Source organism: Scyliorhinus torazame, chromosome 11, assembly GCF_047496885.1.
Source record: "Scyliorhinus torazame isolate Kashiwa2021f chromosome 11, sScyTor2.1, whole genome shotgun sequence".
NCBI lineage: Eukaryota > Metazoa > Chordata > Chondrichthyes > Carcharhiniformes > Scyliorhinidae > Scyliorhinus > Scyliorhinus torazame.
The window spans coordinates 17,270,837-17,291,181 of record NC_092717.1 but is presented as its reverse complement, the minus strand read 5'-3'; the positions used below and the strand labels follow the sequence as shown (position 1 = coordinate 17,291,181).

The following is a 20,345-nucleotide window of genomic DNA, read 5'->3' as shown; positions in this document are numbered from 1 at the left end:
CAGCGCCCAGAACTACCCCCCCCCCGCCCCCCTCCACCAACCAAAAAAAAACCCGAGCCTGTCTCAGCACTGATGGATTTACAACGGCCTTTCCGTCCAGAGCCTCTCCACCAGCAAAGCAGATCTCATCCTGACCACCAACAGCAACACCGACAAAACGCTGCTCATGGCCAAAGGGACTCCGGTGATTCTGGTGTGTGTGTTGGGGTGTGGGGGTGGGTGGGGGTGTAGGGTCATTGTCTCCCATGTCCACCTACAATAGCCAAGGGCATCCGCAATGAGTGGGGATGTGGTGTAACAGGGATTCAGGTGGACGGGGACAGGGAAGGAGACGCCAGCAGGAATGCACATGGTGCTTTGGAAAACTTTATTCAAAGAGGAATTGGCCCCATTGAAGAGGACACGTGAGGTGGGAGGGGAGGGCAATCGACCTCCACAAATTGGTTGGATAGTTTTTTAAAACGTTTTCTTTGCTCATTTTCTCCTCTCCCTTTTCTCTCTCCCGATTTGAGTTACCTGTGTGCAAAGCAAAGGGGAGGGGAGGACCTGTTTTGGCATAAAGGACAATTGCGACCTGCTGGGTCTTCCTGACGATCGAACCAGCGAGTCTTATTCATTTTGCCTCTTTCCCCCAACAGTGCGCTGGCGTCGGGATTTGTTTACTTAAAGCAAATTATTATTAACGCGCCGAAGGCCTGGCATTAGACTTCCTCATGTCAAAAATAGCAATCGGGGGCAACAAATTAATGGGCATTTCTGACAACATCGTGAGGAGCCGAGGTCAGAAATGGCATCGAATCAAGGGATTGAGAGAGGGGAGAGGGGGGGGGGGTCACATTATATGGGACGGTATGTTATTACATAAGCAGCGCTGTGCACCCGCAGAAGCAACATTCCCTGGATCTGTTTTAAATCCCAAAAGGCGTAAATTAATGTCACAACGTTTTACTGAATGTAACTTCACACATGTTGTGAACTGTGTGGGCGACAGGTGTTTTGTACCCACTTTCCAGCTGTTCTGTGTCGGCCTCACAGCCGCAATTGTGTTTTTCCTAAATATAAAATAAAGCGAGTTACTGCTACACCCCTGCGCGTCTTGCACTCAATGTTCTCTCTTTTTTTTGGCGGGGTGTCGCATTTCGATTCTCTGGCTATTAAGCAGAAGCCATCCGGTTAATCGCTTAATCCAATTAGGACTAGTGGGCGCATTTGTGACTTTGGGCAATTAGAATTATTTTTTGTTGTTATTTCCCATATTTTTTGAGGAAATTCCTTGGGATATCCTCACAGAGCTGCACGCACTCGTCCCCAAAGCCTGCTTTCTTCTGAGCCGATTGCTCGTTTGGAACTTGGAAATTCTGTTAGCTCCATTCAAGAGTCTCGTCAAGGATCAGTTACATTTCATCGCACTGTAACAGACCGACACTTGTTGCGCAAATGCAAGAGGTCAACTCAATAATGTCTCGTGCACAACGTCTTTGTGTATATTTCCAGGGTATATTCTGTTGGATGTAACCTGCTTGGCGCTTAAATGGAACAGCCGCACTCTGCTGAAGCCTTGGCAACATGTGTGTGGCTTATTTACCTGCATGTGTTCTACCTCCCCATGTCAATATCACTATATTCGCCTCACGTGGATTGCATCTTTAAATGTACATGTTTATTTCAACCTTACACTTGGTTTTGAATGTATACAATTTCCAGAGTATACATATGAGGGATATATTGACTTCAAGTGACCCTGGATAATGCACAGAAATCAGGAGAAAATCTCTCTCTCGAGGGAATATCATTTTTTAGGACTATCTCTTAGATCTAGTTGGCTTCGAAACAGGTGCCTATTAAACAGCTAACAAGACCAAATGCATGTCTGCCAATATGTGTATTTTGGGTTTTGTTGCCCATTCTATGTTTATCTGCCTTCTAAAATGTCAAACGGTGCCCGCTTCGGTCAACTTTGAAATCACTCTTCGGTGATCAACGTTGAGAATTAGCGTCCTCCATCAAAAGCACACGCGCGCACCGTTTGCACCTGTGGGACAGATTAATGCATCTTTTATTCTTCTCCTCGCAGAGTTTCAACATAACTGGCGAACTGGACCCTAGGCAGTCTGGGTGTCATGTCTGAAATCATCAGGAGTGAAGATTGCCACCCCAATGCTACCTGTGCACTGCAGTCTCCGCCTCATCTTCAAGAGTGTGTAGACTAGAGGCATTGCTATTTCACTCTGCACCATCGCGGCGCCCACCGGCCACGTTCCCGAACCTTGGATCCGTTTTCGGAAATTCGATGCAATGAACTATTTCAGAATTCCCGGCTGCAGAGCACCACTAACTAGCCGGGCATAAATCCCATTTGTTTGCTGGGGTGAATTTTTGTTTTGTTTTGGATAAAGAAACCAAACTCTGTTGTGATTTTCTCCCCCCGCACCCCCCCCCCCCCCCCCCGAATTACTTTTCGTCTCAAAGAGCAAGTTATACTGAGAGGAGGTGCTTGACTTGAGTAATGAAGCGTGAAATGTGTGAATCTCACCGGAGCTGCCTGCACTTAGGCAGATTATAGGGGCTGGGTCAAATTACCAGAATTAGCACAGCTCACAAATTAATTACAATGTTGGCATCCAATTTATTCTGTTACCGTTTAGAGGGGAAAATAAGAACCAGGGAAGCGAATCTCGGTGTATATTTTATTCCCAGTGTCTTTTCCAGGCCCTAGCTGGCCGCGCAATGATCTGTCGAAAAGTTTGTAATACAACTTTTTAAACTTTCAGCTGTACCGCCGGGTCGTTCCCAGCCACCTCCTGTCGCAAATGGCTTATATGCATTGGATTCCATCTGTTCTTAAGAGAATGCCCCCGGTATTAATCAGCAACGGGGCAATACTGTCTGTAGAATGCTACGAGTTTAGAACGACAGTATCCTTATTATTATGTGCAAGTAAACAGGGCCAGCGATAGTGGAAGAGATAAAGAGGTCTGGAGTTCTGCATCTGCTTTTAAGTGTTTATTTATACATTCGTTTTTTAAATTTAAAACTATGTCCTCCCCGAAATGTTGCATTTGTTATGACGCCCGATTTAAGTCAGTGTCAGCCAATAATTAGACACTATTCGTTTTCCGAAGACAAAGTGGAATTCATCTATCTGGGTGTTAGGGTGCGGGGTTTTATTTTCCCTCTCCCTCCCCCTGGAATTATTTATGAATTGTTACGTTCATGTTCCAGACAGATTTTGAATCGATCGGCCAACGCAGCTGAATGGACCTTTTAAAACCAAACCCTCTCCTAATTTTAGTTTGAATCTCTCATTGCTGCTGTGATGTGGATGTGAACTTCGACCCTGCAAAACTAATGTATTGTTGACATTGATCGAATTTAATCGTCAATAAAGCACTTCAAATGTGTACTGGGGAGTTATTTAACCGCACGCACAGGGAGGATGGCACCTATAAGTCGCGAACATTAACTTGGGCTTGAGAGAGAGAGCAAGAGCAGTGACACCCGTTTCACACGGGATAGGGTCATTGTTCAGCGAGAAAATCAAACTGACGGTCGGGTTCCGAATCATGGTGATGGCCAACCACACAGCCGCCTTGGAAGAATGAAGCCCCGTTCATTAAGGAGTGCAGTGCTTGTCCAGGTGGAGTTTGAAACACTCCTCATACCCCATGGACTACAGTCGTTCTCCCATTTCTCTTCGAAGCAACTCCTTCCAGCCCTGCACCTGGAACCCCCCCGCCCCGGGGAGACGGGTCCATCTCAGAGACTCCTAATAAACCCAGAAGAGGAATTCTGAATGGATGCATTAATATCGAAACATCTAACCCCGAGACAGTACTATTTCGATACTTCGATGAGCAAGTTACACTTTAGAAATGCCATTTGGGTCCCTTGCCAAATGTCAATGGTTAAGTACTGCTACACAAATTGGTAAAACAAAAATACTCCGGGGGTCTTAAAATGGCCAATGAATGCAGCAAACGCAAAATAAATAATTGGGCAAATTTAAAAGTTCTGAGAGAGAGGGGACCACAGGAAAAGGTGTACCTGTGTAATTTCCAACAGCGAATTCATTTGACCAGGCAACCGCCAGCATCTCCAATTATTGATGACTGCAGTGTGATGTGCTTTCACTGCCTATGAAGTTAACTATTAAAATAGAGCCACGCCGTCAACCGCCTCCAAATGTTGGTCACTGTTTATATTCGTTCGAGGAGCCCATCAGGTAACACACACCTACACCGTAAGGAAAGTTCTAGACAGCAAGGATGTATCACTTATTGTTTTTAAGCGCACGTGTACTTTGCAAAGTAAAATGTGTGCGGGAAAAAATCATTCTAATAGTTGGTAATTTGCACTATAATTTACTCTGCCAAGTTTGTCCCATTTGTAACGCTCTGTGTTGATGCGGGTTCTACCTTGGGGGGGGAGGGGGGGGGGAGGACTTCCTCACATCAATCTGCCGTTCATTCATTGCCGCAGTCTATTTAACATAGCCGGGCTCGCGTTGATACATGGCATTCTGAACCCACTCCAGCAAAAATCAAATCGCGAAAACTCCTGGTGGGTAATTGGGGTTGATGCACAGAGCGCAGCGAGTGGCTTCGCAATTAAGCAGGGGCGTCCTGTCTGTCGGTGCATCCATTTGTGCAGCAACATCTGAACCCTTCAAATATACTCTTATGTGGCATTACTCTGGATTCACCATTTCGCCTTATATCACTCCGCAAGTAAGTGCGAAATGCAGAATCTATAGCAAGAGACACGGGAGCTCGAACGTTCTACCTGTGCAGATCACACTTGCGTGCCTGTACGTGTTGAGCACAGGCATGTCTGATTATTCATTATGCAACTTGTATCCTAATTTGCGTGTGTGCATCCGTGTGTACACCATCTATCTCCCTGCTTAGATTGCGAGACGGTCTACCAAGCTGCTGTCTATATATTTCTAGCCACCGGGTTGATGCATACAAATATTCAAATGCACACAGCTCCATACGTGTGTATACCTTTGTACAATATCTATAATGGTGGCGTGAAGACTACCGAATAGGAGCGTTGTGACCAATAACGGGCGTGCATTAACTTCTCCTGTAAAAGCATCCCGGGGAGAGGCGAGTGGAGAGGCAACAGATTCCCGGGGCTCCGTCCTGCTAAACCAATGGGTGTCCAAAGTAAATCAAAGCCGTGTCGGCTTTCCTCGACAGGATCACTGGGGTTGACAGAGGTAGAATCATGGAGTGTTTCAGGACAGAAGCGGACCATTCGGCCTACTGTGCTGTGCTGCCTCTTTAGAAAGAGATATCCGGTCATTCCCACTCCGCTGCTCTTTCCCCATAACCCTGCAAAAGTTTCCAATTCAAGGATTTGCCCAATTTCCTTTAGGAAGTTAATATTGGATGGGCTGCCATCACCCTTTCAGGCAGCGCCTCCGGATCATTTTAACCTGCTGTGCTATCCTCCTCCTTCCTCTGGCTGGTTTGTAGGTGACCTTAAATCTGTGTCTTCTGGTCCTCCAGGCAGTGAAAACAGTTTAGCAAGAGTCTTTCTAACTCTGAACGCCCGATATTAAAGGAGGCGCCAGTTTTATATGGAGTTTTATTACTGTATTTGGACCGAATGATCAAGTAAATGCATTTCCACTTGCTTTACAGCACCGCGCTCCAGAGAGTGGAATAGACACTAGCTCGATTCATGTGACACCCAGCCTAACCCAAGCACAGTTTGCCCCCTAGTGTGTGAGGATGCTGATGCTATTTCAGAACAGGGACAATTGCTCGGTATGCATCCAAGACAAGACCGCAGAGACTGGCAGTGAGAGCAGTGAAGCTGGCAGCCTTAAACCCAGCTCCTCGTATCTGCCCATACGCCACCTCCATCTCCTCCTCTTAGCCGGACTCCCCACTGCAATGTTTCAAACTGAGCTGCCTTACATTGTTGGCGGAATGTGTCCACTGGTTTTTTGGCACATTGTAGTACGGGGCACACTGACTCTCAGAGTCCCACTAATCCCCAGAGCAGGCAAAGCGGGAGGGGGGGGGGGGGGGGGGATGCAATTAGAAACATCTTAGTCCTCCTCCCACCCCACCCCCATCATGGGGAGAGTAGTTCCCATAAAGAATGCACCACTTTAAAACGCAGCTCTGCAGAGTTTCAAGGTAACAGTGTGAATTGTAACGCATGCTCAGGGTGTTCGACGTGTAAGAGATGGGGTGAAATGAAAACAAACAAGAATTGCTGGTTAAAAAAAACTCAGCAGCTCATGCAGCATTTGTGGAGAGATCTGAGGAAAGTCACCCAGACTCAAAACGTTAACTCTGTTTCTCCCTCCACAGATTCTGGCCAGTCCAGCTGAGTTTAGCCAGCACTTTCTGTTTTTGTTTCAGCTTTCCAGCATCTGCAGAATTTTGCTTTTATTGAAGAGGTGGGGTGATCGGTTATCCCCCAGCAGATTGAAACCCTTGGGTGGAAGGAACATTCAGAGTGCCTTTTGCATCCCCTCTGATATTCTGATATCAGAAACAGGCAGATTGCCTGTTTTAAACGTGCCTGGTCACCTTGCAATCATTGTCATGAAGAGACAAGGCTAAGGCAGAAATAGAATTCAGAGTAAGTCAGAGCGAGGTGAAATGGTGAGACAAATAGAAAAAGGAGGGATAGGTATCAAATAAAATATTGACACAGGGAGAAAGATTTACTGCAAAAAGAACAGCAGATATAGACATAAAGTGAAGGGAAGAGGGTTACGTATCAAATTAGGGTTAAGTCAGAGAGATGCAAACAGAACCAGAGATATGGCAGAGAGAGGGAGAGATAACAAATTTTTCTTTTAAATTTAGAGTACCCAATTATTTTTTTCCAACTAAGGGACAATTTTGCGTGGCCAGTTCACCTAGCCTGCACATCTTTGTGTTGAGGGGGTGAAACCCACGCAGACACAGGGAGAATGTGCAAACTCCACACGGACAGTGACCCAGGTCCAGGATGAAACCCGGGTCCTCAGCGCCGTAGGCAGCAGTGCTAACCCACTGCGCCACCATGTCACCCCCAAACCAGTAATATGACAGAGTGATACAGCGAGGGATACAGAACTAAGGATATGGCAGAGAGAGGGAGACAGGGAGGGATAAAGAACCAGGAAAATGGGGTAGAGAAGGAGAGAGGGCGGGATGCAGAATCAGGAGTATAACCGAAAGAGAAAGATTGAGAAAGCTGGAACGATGGTAGCACAGTGGTTAGCTTTGTTGCTTCACAGTGCCAGGGACTCAGGTTCGATTCCCGGCTTGGGTCACAGTCTGTGCGGACTCTACACGTTCTCCCTCTATCTGCGTGGGTTTCCTCCGGGTGCTCCAGTTTCCTCCCACAAGTCCCGAAAGATGTGCTGTTGGGTAAATTGGACATTCTGAATTCTCCCTCTGTGTACCCGAAGAGGTGCCGGAATGTGGCGAATAGGAGCTTTTCACAGTAACTTCATTGCAGTGTTAATGTAAGGTTACTTGTGACAATAATAAAGATTATTATTAATTTACAGAACCAGGGGCTGGATTCTCTGCCCCGCCATGCCACATTTTAGGTTTACCCCGCCGGCAGGGTGCTCCATTGTGCTGGTCGGTCAATGGGGTTTCCCATTGTGGGGCAGCCCCACACCATCGGGAAACCCCCCCAGCTACCGGCAAAACCATGCATCTGGCGAAGAATCCAGCCCCAGGCATGTGACAGAGTGAGAGAGGGAGGCATACAGAACCAAGGATATGGTAGAGAGAGGGAGGGATACAGAACCAGGCAAAATGGCAGAGAGAGAGAGAGGGAGAGATACAGAACCAAGGATATGGCAGAGAGAGGGAGAAAGGGAGGGATTCAGAACCAGGCATATAGGGAAGAGAAGGAGAGAGGAAGGGGTACAGAACCAGGGATATGACAGAGAGAGAGAGAAAGAGAAAGTAGGAGCGATTCAGAGCCAGGGATGTGACAGCGAGAGAGAGAGAGAGAGAGGGAGAGAGATAGAGAGAGAGAGAGAGAGAGAGGGATACAGGTCCAGGGAGTGGAAAGAATGAGGAAGATTTTGAATTAAGAATAATGCAGAGAGAGATCTTCAGAAATGACATGGAAAGAAATTAGAGAATTGGGGTAGGACATATACAGAACTAGTATTTCCAAGGTTAATAAAATGCTGAAAGATACATATAGAATAAGGATTGAGCCAGAGTAAGCTATGTACAAAGTAAGGAATGGGTTTGAACAAATGCAAATTGAAGGAGAAATACCGAAGAGCAAATATCAAGGATGTTGCAGACAAACATGGTTTGGAGTAAATTCTGTGTACCACCCACAGGTACCAAACCCAAGAGTTCTGTACCCCATGGACAATGCCAGGCTGCTGCACTGTAATGAGCTTCACCATTTCTGTCACTGAAGCTTTGTTTTAAGAACCTTCAGTGTCCATTCCATAACAACTTCTGACTCTCTCGCAGGTTGCTGTTTCAACAGGTTGCTCTGGGCTGCTTACTTTTTATTCCTGTTGGAGAAGTTAAAACCCAGCATTGACTCGATGCAGCCCGGTCACTGATTTGCTCTGAAGCAGAATTAGAATTGACCCCGAACAAATGTGCGAGTTTCCTTCTCCCAACGACCGTCACCACCCCCCCCTCCCCCACCACCCAAAGGAAAACCCTCTGTCGCCAACATTCCCACTTACTTTATGAAAAATGTCAATCATCATCATAATAAGTTGGAGTAGGTGTGCGGTGTCATAAGTGCGAGAGGATGTTAGGTATCTAATGTCAGGGGTGGAAAATTTAAGGAAACATAATTTATGTGTCCTGACCAATGGCTGCACAGGTTACAGGGATATAATTTTCAGAAAATGCAAAGAGACAAAGTAACATGTATATATTAAAAGGCTGTAATTCAATCGAGAGGACCTGGTGATGTCATAAACCCTAAGGCTGTCGTTATACAGTAGCTCCTGATCTCAGCATCTACAGTATCAATTCACAGCCAGCAGCCTTTTATTTATAATGCCTGGCTATGAATCTCACTCTCACAGCCAGGAAAGAGCTCTGTTTTCACAGTAAATTTGAAATGTATTAAAGTACGGATCGTAGGATCTGCCTTCCCAAAAAACAGTTATATAAATGTTGCTTTACGTTTACAAGTTCTTAACAGGACCAACAAATCCCCCAATCACTTCTTAAGACTCAGCTTGACACAGTTCTGGAGTTATACTCCATGTATGGTCTGCTGTACTCTGGAGTCAGATCAATGTCCCAAGTCCAGAATTACACTCTTAGTATTGGGAACTGTGCCCCAGTGCCGTGAATGTGGCAGTGTAACTGCATACTTGGAGGAGTGTATGTGTCACTGGTTTTGAACTTAAACAATGGCCTGCAACTTTTCTTACAGTTTATTTTCTCTTTTTCTTACTCTGGCTATTATTTCAATGGGGAAAATAATGAATCAGCCAGGTAAATCATTGAATTTGCTTGCAAGTGCGCAGCACGGTGGCGCAGTGGTAGCACTGCAGCCTCACGGCAGTGAGGTACCAGGTTCGATCCCAGCTCTGAGTCACTGTCGGTGTGGAGTTTGCACATTCTGCCCGTGTTTGCATGGGTTTCGCCCCCTGTAGCCAGTTAAAATGGCTAACTCCCGATTTAGAATGGCTAATTCCCGATTTAGAATGGCTAATTCCCGATTTAAAATGGCGAACGGCAAAGGCTGATGGGAAAGTCAGCCAACAGGACACAAACAAGCAGCTGCAGGTTGAGTGTGTATCTACCTCTGGAAAGGCCAGACAAGATCAATACCGGCAACCATCAACATAACAAAACACCAGCCATCTGCATATTAATGAGCAATCCCCGGGAACAATGAGCAACATTTAGAAACATAAAGCAAAACCAGACTCCGTGGCGCCAGCAGAAGCCTACACAATGGGAGGTGAACGACCACCTCAAGACCGCCCATCGATCAAGGAATCGCTCCAGCATTGGAGAAAATCGAACCAAGTGATTGGGACAAAGTCCAATCACTTGGAACCAGGTACAGGGTTCGCCCCGAAAGGCGGGAAGCTCCTGGGGACTATAAGAATCAAGCCCAAGTTCAAATCGCTCTCTGCTTCTCTGCTTGACCGGGTCACTCAGCAACACGGACCAAACCTTGACAGTGACCGTTCCAGCCATCGCTGATATTTAGTAAGTCTTACTTCAATGCTCGCTACGAGATAGGCGCTCCTAGCTACCAATCTGTACCAACTTCGAATCCGGCAGGCTCAGAACCTGAACGAAAGGCCATTCGTTTCCCTGACCTGGTGGGCCAGTTCCAAGTTAAGTATTGGCCTGTTAGTCGTAGAGGTAGCTTAGACGTAGAATTTATACACGAGTAGTGATTGCTGTGTATAATAAATGTGCTTTGATTTAAATCTTACTAAGCGGTGTATTGGATTATTGATCATTACTCGGCCTTGAACCACGTGGCGGTATCAGGAAGATACCTGGCGACTCAAGAGCAAAGGTGATAAAACAGAGCAATTAAACTAAGGCAAAAGTTAGCAACACCCCACAACCCAAAGATGTGCAGGGTAGGTGGATTGAACACGCTAAATTGCCCCTTAATTGGAACAATGAATTGGGTACTCTAAATTTTTTTTAAAAAGAAGAATTTGCTTGCATAACAGGTAGACCGGTGGCACAGTGGTTAGCATTGCTGGCTCACATCAGCAGGGACCCGGGTTTACTTCCGGCATTGGGTGAATGACTGTGTGGAGCTTGCATGTTCTCCCAGTGTCTGCGTGGGTTTCCTTTGGGTGCTCCCGTTTCCTCCTACAGTCCAAAGATGCGTAGGTTAGGTGGATTGGCCATGATAAATTGCCCCTTAGTGTCCAAAGATGTGCAAGTTAGGTGGGGTTATGGGGATAGGGTGGGGGATTGAGCCCTGGTAGGGTGCTCTTTCAGAGGGCCAGCACAGACTCAATGGGCCGAATGGCCTCCTACTGTACTGTCTGGATTTGATGGTTCTATGATGGAAGTTGGAACATAATCCTACAATGCCACTTGATGATGCAACAGTTGTTGGATCCACAGATCAGAAAAGAATTCATGGAAAGGTCCAGCATTCAGCTTTTTACTAAAGCAGTGAATTTGCAGTTATTTGATTATGATATATCGTAATAGTTAACACGTCAGTTAAATAACATTGGACGCAAACATAGCCGTCTCATATGCTTTAGGTAACATTACAGAGTACTCTGGGCTAGATTTTAAAAAGGTTGTTACTTCTAACTGTGGCGTCAGTACAAAGTCCACAAAAAGGACGGACCACCCGGCAGCGATCTAGGCACCAGAAACCACAACGACAAACCCAACCCTGTCGGCCCTGCAAAGTCCTCCATACTAACTCCTGGGGACTAAAATTGGGAGAGCAGTCCCATAGACTAGTAAAGTACCAGCGTGTCATACTCACTGAATCATGCTCCCAACCCCTCCTGACCCAGTGAGAAGGAAGGGAAAGAAAAAAGATAAGAAGGGGGGAAAAATAAAAGTAAATAAATAAATAAAGAGACAAGGAAAGAGAGAAAGGAAGGAAGGGAGGAAGGTAACCAACCACAACCAACCCCCCCCCCAACCCCAACAAAAGAAAAGTGAACCGCGAAGCCCAAGGCAGACCCAGCGAGAGCAGAGGACCGGGGGAAGTGAGAGTAACCCCAGGGGAAGCAGTGGGGAAAGAAAGAGAGACAGCCAGATGGCTGGAGGAAAGAAAAACACCAAGGTGAAGGGACAACGAGACGCAAGCAGCAGCAGCAGCGAGGGTAAGGCGCATGAGCGGCGGACGCGGAGGCAGGCGGCCCCACAAGACGAGACAGAGGTACGGGCGAGCCTGAAAGGGAAACCGATGGCCGACCAAGCAGCGGAGCATGAGCAGGACGCAGCAACCAACATAAAGGACGAGTTCTGGTCGCAGCTCCAAGCAATGATGAAGGAGACAACGAACAAAATGCAGCAGACCATCGAAGGCCTGGAAAGGGAAGTGAAGGAGCAGAGAAAAACAATTCTGGAGTTGGAGAGGGCCGCCTCGGACCAGAGCGACAGGGTGATAACCCTAGAAGCCGAGGTCGAAAGGTTAGTAACGGCCATGGGAGCCTAAGAGGGAAAGTGGAGGACCAGGTCCAGATGGCAGAACATTAAAATAGTGGGTCTGCCCGAGGGAATAGAGGGCAGAGACAACAGGCTACATCACCCAAATGATGGGCAAGCTAGTGGGAAAGGAGGTATTCCCAAACCCACCAGAAATAGACACAGGCACAGGTCGCTCCGACCCAAGCCCAAAGCCGGGGCAATTATTGCGAAGCTGCACCGGATCCAAGACCGGGAGAGAATCCTAAAGTGGGCCCGGCAGACGAAACAGAGCACGTGGGGAGGGAAGACCATAAGGGTGTATCAGGACATTGGGGTGGACCTGGCCAAAAAAAGGGCTGAATTCAACAAGGCGAAATCAGCACTGCACAAAAGCAAGGTAAAATTTGGGATGTTATTCCCAGCCAAACTCTGGGTAACGTTTGAAGGGTAAGAGCTGTATTTTAACACTCCAGCGGCGGCTGATGAGTTCGTTGGAGCGAACAAGCTGGGGGAGGAGCACATGCAACCGCAATGAAAGACACGGGGACGGAAAAGGAAGAGAAAACCAGAACAAAGAGCGGAAGGCAGACCGCAAACAAGGACAATGGACGCATGAACTGTGCACATGTGTGTTATGCCTTGTGCAGGACTGTGCTGTCTTGTCTCAGAGCTTTACTGCTCTCTCAATGCAATGGGGGGGGGAGTGGAGCGAGGGAAATGAGGGTGAGGAAAACAAACAAGAGGGTGAGACAAGGCCAGTAGGAGAAAGGTTATACAGGGCCAGAACTGGGCAAATACTGGGAGGAGAGCCACCATACTAGCGAGGAGGGCCAGCACAGGAGGGCAGGAAGGAAGGAGGGCCGCGACGCCCCTTTCAGGGGAGGGGAAGCTTCTGGCACAAGGAGGGGAGGGGGGCAGAAAGGGGGGCAGAATGCAAGGGGGGGGGGGGACAAAGGGACAGGGGCTGGGAGGGTGGAGAGGAGTCTGGCGGAGAACACAGAACAAAAGAGCAGCAAAGAGAAGGGTGAGATAGTGAAGCAGTACAGACATAGGCCTCGGTGGGCAGGGAGCTGGGCGAGGAACCAAGAGGGCACCGCAAACAGCCACTTGAGAGGGCATCAGGGCGGAGGGAGACCCCGGAGCTTAGGGGCGCACCCATGTGGCGTACACACAGCTGGTGGCCATATTGGGTGCCCCCTTGGCAAAGGGAACCCCCTGAGCGCTGGGGCCAGACCCCATGGTGAGAGCGGTGACCCTGGCCATTTTGAACGGCCCCCTAGCAAAGGGAAACTCGGGAGTGCAGGGGCGCATCCATCAGGTAAGTATGGGTGATCCCACAGGACCGGGGGGTCAGAGCCCCCCACCAGGATTGTTGCCTGGAATGTAAGGGGACTCAATGACCCAGTGAAAAGGTCCAGAGTGTTTGCCCACCGAAGAAGCCTAAAAGCAGACAAAATCTACCTACAAGAGACAGGCAGCACCGTAGCATGGTGGTTAGCACAATTGCTTCACAGCTCCAGGATCCCAGGTTCGATTCCCGGCTTGGGTCACTGTGCAGAGTCTGCACGTTCTCCCCGTGTGTGCGTGGGTTTACTATGGGTGCTCCGGATTCCTCCCACAGTCCAAAGATGTGCAGGTTAGGTGGATTGGCCATTCTAAATTGCCCTTAGTGTCTAAAATTGCCCTTGGTGTTGGGTGGGGTTACTGGGTTATGGGGATAGGGTGGAGGTGTGGGCTTGGGTAGGGTGCTCTTTCAAAGAGCCGGTGCAGACTCGATGGGCCGAATGGCCTCCTTCTGCACTGTAAAGTCTATAAGAGACACACCTGAGGGAGAAGGACCGACTGCTGGTAAGGAAGGGCTGGGTGGGACAGACGTACCACTCATGCTACGGGACGAGGGCTAGGGGGGGTAGCAATATTTATTAGCAAAAGGACGAGGTTTACAGGAACCAAGACAGTTACGGACCCAGGGGGAAGGTACGTCATGGTCAGCGGTGTCCTGGAAGGGGCACCTGTCGTACTGGTAAATGTGTACGCTCCCAACTGGGACAACTCAGAATTCATAAAGAAGACCATGGCGGAAATCCCCAACCTTGACACACACCGACTGATTATGGGGGGCGACTTTAACTGCGTGCTGGACCCACTGACCGACCGATCAAACCCCAGAACGGGGAAAACGTCTGGCATGGCTAGGGAGCTAGGGGCCTTCATGGAACAAATGGGGGCAGTGGACCCATGGAGGTTCCTGCACCCGGGAGAAACGGAGTTCTTGTTCTTTTCGCAGGTGCACAAGGTATACACCCGTATCGACTTCTTTGCAGTGGGGAAATCGGTGCTTCCTGGGATCATGGGAATGGAGTACTCCGCGATCGTTGTCTCCGACCACGCTCCACACTATATGGATGTGAGGTTGGAGACAGGCCGGGCCCAGCGCCCCACATGGAGGCTGGACACAGACCTCCTGGCCGACAAGGCTTTCTGCCAAAAAATATCGCAGGCCATAGGCGATTATGTTAGTAACAACTAAAATGGGGAGGTCTCACCCTCCATGTTCTGGCAGGTACTGAAGGCTGTGATCAGAGGAGAGATCATAGCCTACAAGGCAAGTAGAGATAGGGAAGAGAGGGTGGCCAGGCAACAGCTAGTGGACTCCATCCTGGAAGTCGACAGAAAATACTCCGAGGCCCCGACCATAGAGCTGCTGGCGGAGAGGAAAAAGCTGCAAATGGACTTTAACCAGCTATCCACTAGGAAAGCAGTGTACCAACTCCGCCAGACACGGGGGACCTTTTACGAACATTGAGACAAGGCTGGCCGCCTATTGGCTCACCAGCTGAGAAAGCAGGCAGCCATGAGGGAAATAGCGCTGGTTAAGGATAGCAGAGGCAGACTGGTAACAGAGCCAAAGGAGGTCAATCGGGCGTTCGAGACCTTCTACCGGAGATTGTACACCTCCGAGACCCCCGATGGGGATGCGGGAATGAAACAGTTCCTAGACAAACTGGAACTACCAGTGATGGGGGAAGAAGAGGGCAGCTGGAAGCACCAATAGACCTGGGAGAAATCATGGAGAGCATCAGCTCCATGCAGGCGGGGAAGGGACCGGGACCCGGCGGGTTCCTGACGGACTTCTACAAAAAATTTGCACCAGTCTTGGCCCCACACCTAAGGGACATGTTCGCGGACTCATTGACAGGGGTCACCCTGCACCCAACGCTAGCACAGGCCACAGTCTCACTAATACCCCAAAAAAATAAAGACCTGACGGAATGCGGATCATACAGATCCATTTCACTGCTGAGCGTGGATGCGAAAATACTCGCAAAGGTCCTGGCCAAAAGGCTGGAGGGCTGTGTACCAGAGGTGGTCGCAGAGGACCAAACCGGCCTTGTCAAGGGTAGGCAGCTCACAGCGAACATCAGGCGGCTGCTGAACGTGATAATGACCCCCTACCCGGGGAGAGAACACCAGAGGTGACCGTTTCCCTGGACGCAGAAAAGGCCTTTGACAGAGTCGAATGGAGCTATCTCCTTGAAGTACTGGAACGGTTTGGGCTAGGAGCGGGATTCACCGCATGGGTGAGGCTCCTGTACAACGCTCCCAAAGCGAGTGTCTGAACTCACACCACCAACTCTGAATACTTCCAGCTACAGAGAGGAACAAGACAGGGTTGCCCCCTGTCCCCACTCTTGTTCGCGCTAGCGATCAAACCCCTGGCGAAAGCCCTGCGGGACGCAAAAAGCTGGAAGGGAATCCGGAGAGGAGACAGAGAGCACAGAGTCCCACTCTATGCAGATGACCTGCTTCTCTATGTCTCAAAGCCACAGGAAGGACTGAAGGCAACACTGCAAATGCTGAAAGAGTTTGGAAACTTCTCGGGCTACAAACCTAACCTGGGCAAAAGCGAGACATTCCCAGTGAACCCAAAATGGGGAGGGAGAGAGCTGAAGGGGCTCCTGTTCAAAATGGCCCAGAACAGATTCCATTACCTGGGGATCCAAATAGCCAGAGACTGGACACAGATCCACAAGTGAAACCCGACCAGCCTGGTGGAGGAAGTAAGAAAAGACCTTCAACGGTGGGGCTCACTCCCACTCTCCCTGGCGGGAAGAGTGCAGACGATCAAGATGAACGTACTGCCAAGGTTCCTCTTCCTGTTTAAATCCATTCCAACTTCATCCCCAAGGCCTTTTTCCAAAACATAGACAGGCTAATCATGGCGTTTGTGTGGAGGGGCAAGAACACGGGAATTCCCAAACCGACACTGCAAAGAGGGAAAGTCAGAGGGGGCCTGGCTCTACCGAACCTACAATACTACCACTGGGCAGCAACGGCAGAAAGAGTGAGGGAATGGGTACAAGAACTTGACACAGATTTGATACAAATGGAGGATGCATCCTGTAAAGGAACAACCCTCTGGGCCCTGGCTACGGCAGCACTCCCACCCTCCTCAACAAGGTACACAACGAGCCCAGTGCGAGCGGCCACGTTGAGAACCTGGACCCAGTTGAGACAGCACTTCGGGATAACCAAAATGTCCCTTATGGCCCCCATCTGCGGCAATCACAGATTCCCCCCAGCCATGCTAGATACCACCTTCAAAAGATGGAGGCGGGACGGTGGCACACTGACGGTCGGGGACTTCTACGTAGGGCGCAGACTGGAGACACTGGATGAACTGACGAGGAAGTGGAACTATCAAGAGGACAGGAATTGAGACACAGGAATAAAGCACTTCCTTCGCAAAGAGACAGTAGGGTACCCCGGGGCCCAGAAAGCACACTACTAGAGGACCTGATAGGCACAAGCAGTGAGAAGGGGGGCTTTATGGGAGAATATACGGACAGCTATTGGACAGAGCCCGGACTCCACTGGATGGGACCAGATAAAAATGGGAGGACGAACTGGGGACAGAGGTGGGATGGGGACTCTGGAGCGAAACCCTGAGCAGGGTGAGCTCCACCTCCTCCTGCGCAAGGCAAAACCTAATGCAGCTCAAAGTGGTGCACAGAGCGCACCTGACCAGGACCCGAATGAGCAGGTTCTTCCCGGAGGTGGAGGACAAATGTGAGTGGTGCCAGAGGGGCCCGGCCAACCACACCCACATGTTTTGGGCTTGCCCCAAGTTTGCTGGGTTCTGGACAGCCTTCTCCGAGGCAATGTCCAAGGTTGTACGAGGAGTAAGCCAGGGGAAAAAAAAAAGATGCAGAACCAAAGGACTGCGCAACCCGGGGGGAGGGGGGGGGGGGGGGGGGAGAGAAATGGGGAAACCACAAGAGAAGAGGAAGGGTGCTGAAACCAATGGGGGGTGGGGGGGGGGGAGGAAGGGGGGATATCATAGACCGATCCAAAGGGCAGCAGAATGTACGTACAGTTAGTCAAATTAAGGACAAAACAAACCTCTGTGTAAAATAAAGCAAATTAGCGCAGGCAAGAAAAATGTAATGTATATAAGCAACAACTGTTCATAAATATGGGAAAAGCCAATAAAATGATTTTTTTTAAATAGTACTCACTGAATCATATCTTACCGACAATGTCTCAAACATACATCTCCCTGTATGTCCTGTCCCACCCGTATAACAGACCCATTGGAGATGGTGGCACAGTGGTATACCATTGGGAGGGAGTAGCCCCCTGGACCCCATGAAGTCTCAGGGCATCAGGTCAACGTGTACAAGGTAGACTCATGCTAGTTGCCACCTACTGCCCCCCCTCAGCTGGTGAATCAGTAATCCTCCATGTTGAACACCAATTGGAAGAAGCGTTGAAGGTGGCCAGGGCACAGAATGTACTCTGGGTGGGGAACTTCAATGCCCATTGCCAAGAGTGGCTCAGTAGCACCACTACAGACTAAGATGGCCGAGCCCTGAAGAACCTAGCTGATAGACTAGGCATGCTGCATGTGGTGAGGGAACCAACAAGATGGAAAAATCTACCTGTCGCAGGTGCATCTGTCCATGAAAGTATTTGAAGGCGTGTCCACCTCTGTCTTCATAATGAGGATAATCTCCCTCATATTATGTGGCACTACCACTGTGCTAAAATGGATAGATTTCAAAAGATCTAGCAACTCAAAACAGGGCTTCTATGAGACGCTGTGGGCCATCAGCAACAGCAGAATTGTAGTCAACCACATCCTGTAACCTCATGGTCCGGCATATCCTCCATTCTACCATTAGCATCAAGCTGAGACTCAGCCCTGGCTCAATGAAGAGTGCAGGAGTTGCATTAGGAATACCAAAAAATGAGGTGTCAACCTGGTGAAGCTTGAAGACAGGACTATTTGCATGCCAAACAGCAGACGCATCATGCAAAAGACAGAGCCTAGTGATCCCATATCCAATGGTCTGATCTAGGTTCTGCAGTCCTGCCACATCCAGTCGTGAATGGTGGTGGACAATTAAACAACAAACTCCACAAGTATCCCAATCCTCAATGTTGGGGGTGCCCAGCACATCGGTGAAAAACAGATGGCTGAGGCATTTGCAACCATTTTGACCTGGGTGGATGATCCACCTCAGCCTCCTCCAGAGGTCCCCAGCTTCACAGCTGCCAGTCTGCAACAATTCAGTTCACTCCACATGATACCAAGAAACAGATGAAGGCATTCGATAGAGCAATGGCTATGGGCCCGGATATCATTCCACCAATGGTACTGAAGACAAGCTCCAGAACTTCCCAAATCCCTAACCAAGCTGTTCCAGTACAGCTACAACACTGGCATCTACCCAGCTATGTGGAAAATAGCCCTGGTATGTCCTGAACACAAACAAATGGACAATCCTACCCAGCCGATTAGTGCTCCATCAGTCTACTCTCAATCTTCAGGAAAGTGATGGAAAGTGTCATCGATAGTGCTATCAAGTGACACTTACTCAGCAATAACCTGTTGACTGACATTCAGTTTGTGTTCCACTAAGGTCGCTCAACTCCTGACCTCATTACAGCCATGGTTCAAACATGGACAAAAGGGCTGAACGCAAGAAGTGAGGTGAGAGTGACTGCCCTTAACATCCAACAGCATTGGACTGAGTCTGGCACCAAGGGACCCGAACAAAACGGCAGTCAATGGGAATCAGGGGAAAGTTCTCCACTGGTTGGAGTCATATCTAGCACAAAAAGAAAATGGTTGTGATGGGTGGAGGTCAATCATCCCAGCCCAAGGACATCACTGCAGGAGTTCCTTCAGGTAGTGCCTTAGGCCCAATCATCAATGACCTTGCTTGCATGATAAGGTCAGGAGTGCAGATGTTTACTGACTCCTCTGATACTGAATCAGTCTGTGCCCAAATGCAACAAGAGCTGGACAATATTCAGGCTTGGGCTGACAAGAGGCAAGTAACATCCACACCACACAAGTGCCAGGAAATGACCAACTCCAACAAGAAAGAACCTAACCATCTGCCCTTGACATTCAATGACAATGTCATCAAAGAATCTCCCACTGTCAACACCCTTGGGATTACCATTGACCAGAAACTGAACTGGACCAGGCACATAAATACTGTGGCTACAAGGGTAAATCAGAAGTTGGAAATTCTGTGGCGAACGATTCATGTCCTAACTCCTTAAAGCCTGTCCACCATCTCCAAGGACAAATCAGGAATGTGATGAATACTCTCCATTTGGCTGGATGAGTACTGCTCCAACAATACCCAAGAAGCTTGATACCATCCAGGGCAGAGCAGCTCACTTGATTGACATCCCATCAACCATCCTGAATATCCCTTTGCCCCGCCTCTGATGCACAGTGACAGCCCTGTGTACAGTCTACAAGTTGCACTACAGTAACTCACCAAGGCTCCTTCAGCAGCATCATCCAAACCCATGACCTCTGCCACTTTGAAAGACAAAGGCAGGAGATATATGGGAACACCACCACTTGTAAGTTCTCCTGTGAGCCACTCACATCCTGACTTGGAAATATATCGCAGTTCCTTCACTGTCGTTGGGTCAAAATCCTGGAACTCCCTTCCTCACAGCACTGTGGGGCGTACCTACACCACATGCACTGCCGCGGTTCCAGACAGCAGTTAGCCATCAGCTTCTGAAGGACAATTAGGGATGGGCAATAAATGCTGGCCTACCCAGCAACACCTGCATCCGGTGAACAAATAAATAAGAAAAAAGCAACCGGCAAAGTTCAAAGACAACATGTAAAGAGAGTTCCAATCATCTTCCTAATGAGATTCAGCCAATTACAATTACTGCCGAGACAGCCGCTAGTTTCAC

The 20,345-nt window shown here is 48.9% G+C and overlaps 1 long non-coding RNA gene across 1 annotated transcript; it reads left to right on the top strand.

The window, feature by feature from the left end:
* Positions 1-30: 30 nt before the first annotated feature.
* LOC140385145 (uncharacterized) lies at positions 31-3,401 on the top strand. The gene is made up of 2 exons (XR_011933299.1): positions 31-193; positions 2,075-3,401. It is a non-coding gene; the product is annotated as an uncharacterized lncRNA (long non-coding RNA).
* Positions 3,402-20,345: the final 16,944 nt, after the last annotated feature.